Genomic DNA, 5,000 nt, shown 5'->3' with positions numbered 1-5,000 from the left:
TTGCTTTGTATTGTTTGTTACGCGCGCCATGGATATTATAAGTATTTTTGTACACTTTTTAGACTGTTAAAATTCGTAACTGCTAGATTCCAGTAGGCTAGCTGGTTGTCTAGGAGACGCAGGAAAACAACTGTCCCGGTGATCCGCCATTGAGCCAGAGAACAAAGAACTTCCTGACTGGGTGAGTACTAAGCGATTTAATGTGTCTTTGTTTCTTTCGAAATTGTATTCTTTCCCGCCGTGAGTTAACCATAAGGTTTCCTTTCATTGCTGTTTTGGGGTTTTAGGCTGCGTCGTGGTTATTAGGGATTTGTTTCTTTAAATTTCCCCGCGCTGCCAAAGACAACTTCCGGGTCATACATGCAACATTTTGGGAGCACCACTAGGTGTCCCTGTAACACCAGCTATTAAAATATGCTATATGCAACAGCATTCTACTGCTAACTTGCATTTTGTCTAGCCCTGAGGAGATTGTCGCGCTGAAGCATTATTCTGCGAGCGTTTGTTGGCAGATTTCGTTATGTGCTAAAGCATTTTCGATTTCTTACATCCCCATCTGACAATTTAGTGTTAAATTCTAAGATTCGGGCTCAGCTAGAGGTGGTTGAGATGATTAGGTTAAGGGAAAAGCCTGTTAATTCTATAGACTGGTCTGTTTTTAAGATTTGGGAGAGAGTAGCACGAGAGCGGGTTTTTAGGTCAGGAAGGAAAGATAAGGAGATTCAGCAAACAGTCTCTCCGCCATTTCCCCAGCAGAATAACTCTGATTTAAAATTAGATTCCCCCCCCCCCTCGACTCGATGCTCCGTGCTCACACCCAACCAGGCTGTTGCTGCTCCCGCATTTAGCCACGCCCCTTCTCTCTCCCCTCTACAATACGAGTTAAGCGCGCCCCTTTCTACGAGGTATTCGTCCGAGCAAAAGCAGGACAGGAAGAAAGAATTGGCTAGAGCCATATCTGAGGCTAAGTTTAATTTGGAACAACTGCAAATGGCTAGAGATAGTCTGGAGGGACCGCAGATACAAGCGCCTCTGATACGCTGCCCAAACCCTGTTCCTCGCCCTTCACAAATAAATTATGCAGCTGGTTATGCGGCCTGGACTCCAGAGATTACGGTTTATAGACCCTGGCGCTCTGATGAACTGCGTAATATAGCTAAAACCTTGCCCGATCCAACCAAAGACATGAACGAGTTCGAGAATCTTTTTAACAGTTTAGTTCGAATGTATGAGCCTCACGCCGAGGAAATCGCCATGATCATGCGACAAGTATTTGGGTTAAAATGGATCGAAGTAAAAGACCCGTTTGATATAACGTTGCCTTTTTCTCATGTCGATTTTACTGCACAAAACGCTGCGCTGTTGAATAGAATCAAAACTCGATTCCCTAAAAAGATGGATTGGGACCGTATCACATATTGTAAACAAAATTCCGATGAGCAGTTCGAGAAATTTTGGGAAAGACTGGAATCAGTCTTCGCGTCACACAGTGGCATGGACAAAGCGAACGCCGATTATAAAAAGATTTTGAAACAACAGTTAATGAATAACTCTCTCTCCTCTTTGTCTGACCAAGTGAGGATGATATGCCACACCTGGGAATCAACTTCTCTCGGGGAAGTTGTTGATCATTTCCGGTATTCCGAACGCCTCCGACATTACATTGAACAACGGAATTTGAAAAAAGTCAAGGATGGTGCCGCTAGACTTCAGGCTGCTCAATTGAGACAATTAGACATTCAAAATAAAGGTGCAGGTCTGAAACAAAAACGGGGACGGCGACAAAGGGAGAATAGGCAACGTAGCAGTAGGTCTAAGCATGTTCACAGGTACAGACAGAGTGGGAAAGATGAGGCATGTTTTCATTGTGGTCAATATGGTCACTGGATTGAACAGTGTCACAGTTACCGCAAGCTGAATGAAAGGGAAGAGCCTCTGATTTGGGGTCGAGCGCCACCTGCTGGAGTTCCCTTGAACAACTCACAAGGGAAATTTTAACTAGCCAAGATAGAGATATATATATAATTTTTAAGGTAAATAAACAGGATGAAATAGATGTAGAGCCTTTGAGTCTTAAGTTGTTGTTAATGTTTCTGAGCGGATCTTTTAGGTATTGGTGGGAACTCAAAAGTCTGACAGGGTTTTGAATAGGTGTTTGATTCAGGAGTTTGTTTCAATAGTCAATGAATGGCCATAAGCTGTTCGTTTTATGCATTCTACTGTATGAATTTCATTCATATAATGATGATGTGTTTTTTGAGGAGTTGGCTTTAGGCCTTCCCCTCTGCTATTGAACCCAGTCTGTGTTTGAGTCTTATTTTTCAGGTGCTATGGACCCTGGGCGGCAGGTCTTTGAGGAGCCTGGATCATGCCTTCCTGGGGACTGCTTGGGACCTGCTGTTTGTCTGTTTAACTGTTGTTTGTTTTGTCTCTCTTTCTGATATATGTAGGAACATGAGGTTACTGGATGTTTAGCATTATATATCATTTCTGTTTAAGCGGGTCTTGTTCGATAAAGCTTGAGGATGTCGCCTACATTTCACCTGTGTTTTTGATTCAGGTGTGTGTACACGTCTCCTTGGTTAGATTGTTCTGTTTTGTAGTAATTTAGGGTTAGTCTATTTCTATAGGATGTTCTGTTTCTGTGAAGTTCTGTGTTGATGTTTTCAGATTTTCCTGGAGTGCATTGTGTGGGCTACCAAGGAGTGGTTGCCCCTCGCCAGCATGAAGCTATGAACTGTGTGGAGTCACGAATGACTTGAGGGTCATTCTTGGACATTTCTGGAGTGTTCTCCCTGTTTCAGACGGGACAACTGTCGTTCCGGGAGTGATGGGTGAATGCCGAACCAGGAGACGGGCACAGGACCGGAGGTGGAGATGAAGGTTACCGGCCTGTTTCCCTACAGATGGGCGATCTGGGGTTCGTGAGATGCAAGGCCAACGCCATGTCACCGACTCACTGTGAGCGACAGATAAGTATGAAACAGGGAAGAGACAATTTTGTCCGAAGCAGTGCCCAAATACTCTGTCCTCAAATGACAGAAGAGGGAGGTTTTAGATATACAAATTTTTAGCTATACAAATGAAGCTTTGATGGATTTTTTGATTAGTTAATTGTAAATGAAGCCAGTTCATTTTAGTGTCATTTTCTTTGCCCCATCTCTATTTTTATCCTGATCCCTATCCTTATCCCTAATTTTGTTTTCACCCTTAGGGGTTGTTGTTTTGTTGAGACGAGAATGTGGTTATTTTTATTTTATTTTCATAAAATCGCGAGAGAAATTCTAGAGCCAAATCCAATTGCCTTGATCATGACTGGGGACTGGGCGTGTTGAAGTCATTCTAACACTGCCCCTGATGTCACTGTAGGCTACTGCAGACTGGCTCTAAATGACACTTGAACAGACACCCTGTTTAAGTTTTCCTGACTGAATAACAACATTTTTTCCCCAAAGCAGGAGCTTGCGCTTAACCATGTTTCTGAGAATCTCCAACAGACTTTGAATAACCGTTCCTGACCAAAGAGGGGAACAGGGAGACCAGACCAGAGGACTCTCCTTTTGCTCTTCTGTTTTGTCTCTGTTTGTCTCTCTCATCTGTGGATCCACAGACGGAGCACTTCATCAGCCTGTACTGGGGGAGCGGGAGCGCCGAGGTGAGCCCTCCAGCAGCACGACCCGGGCCGGCCCTACGTGGAGCAGTACAGGGATGGACCGGGTTCAGTTCAAGAGCCTGTACGTGCTGCTGGCGCCCTGGCTGTGTGGTGTCCCACCGCACCTTCACCCTGCTGAACCAGGACAGGGACTCCCTCCTCACCTGCCGAGAGCTCGCTGGCTGACCGCTCTATGTGGACCTGCCCAGTGGGGAGACAAGAGACTACCAGGAGCAGATAAGCAGCCTGAGAACAGGCCAGAAAACATGGAAGAGAAGTAGATGTTGCGGGAGGAACCTACCCGTCAAAAATGGAACTGTCAGCACATCCTCGGCCAAGTGGGCCATGGGAACATGTAATAATGGATTTTATTGAACTCTCTCCATGCCAGGGAGGTCTTCAACAGAGTGAGGACCGCCATTCCTGAGGCTAAGGAGGGGTTCCTGCATCACATCTCTCCTGGGGATTGGGTCCTGGTCCGCGACCACAGACGAAGGAGCTGGAACTCGCCGAGGTGGCTCGGGCCGTACCAGGTTCTACTCACCACGCAGACAGCGATCTGAGAGAACTTCGTGGATCCATGCAAGCCATTGCCGACGGGTCCAAGCAGCAGAGGACGGTCCACCAGGGGATCGCCAACACCAGGAGATCAAGGATGCAGCTGAACCAGAGGGCTCAGAGGCCAAAGCCATGAGCTGCCACAACTGTCCTCTCCTCTGACGAGGAATCGGAGGAAAAATGACCTTGCTGGTCACCTCCTTCTCATGATCGTTATGATGGCAACATGGAGAAACTCCACAGCCATGACCTCACAAGATGCACCACACACGCACACACACCTGCACACACTGCAACTAACATTGAACATAACTGATTCAAACAACGCGACATTGAAGTTGCGATCTAGAAGAGAAGACGCCTTGCATTCCCCAATGACATTCTATTGCCCAAAAGAGAAGTGTCACCTAAATGACTGTTGGATATACACTGTGAACAAGAGTGACCTTGACAGTCACCGCCACACTCTCCTCTCCTCTGATGAGAAATCGGAGACTGACCTTGCCGGTCACCTCCTTCTTGTGGTTGTGGTATGACAACATGGACAATCGCAACAGCAATGACTGCGCCTCTAATCGCACACACTGGAACCTACATTAAACATTCAGAGACGCACACATGGAATCTATGTTCCATAGGACATCACATGCGATTATTCACAAGAGTGAATGAACTTTGAAATAATCTGAAAAATATCATATTTGTTTACAAGAGTTACAATGGTTGAAACATGAGTTGATAAATAAGTTTGGGTTTTTCCTCTAAATTGACCAAGAGGTTTTTTGCCCCT

At 45.8% G+C, this 5,000-nt stretch overlaps 1 protein-coding gene across 1 annotated transcript in view; it reads right to left on the bottom strand.

Annotated features, from left to right (window-relative positions):
• Positions 1–5,000, bottom strand: part of LOC311328004 (CUB and sushi domain-containing protein 3-like) — a gene marked incomplete at its 3' end in the record, with an annotated part of 605,137 nt that overhangs the window by 35,381 nt on the left and 564,756 nt on the right.

Source organism: Borostomias antarcticus, assembly GCF_949987555.1.
Source record: "Borostomias antarcticus genome assembly, chromosome: 36".
In the NCBI taxonomy this organism is placed as follows: domain Eukaryota; kingdom Metazoa; phylum Chordata; class Actinopteri; order Stomiiformes; family Stomiidae; genus Borostomias; species Borostomias antarcticus.
This window is presented reverse-complemented; position numbering and strand designations above follow the sequence as displayed.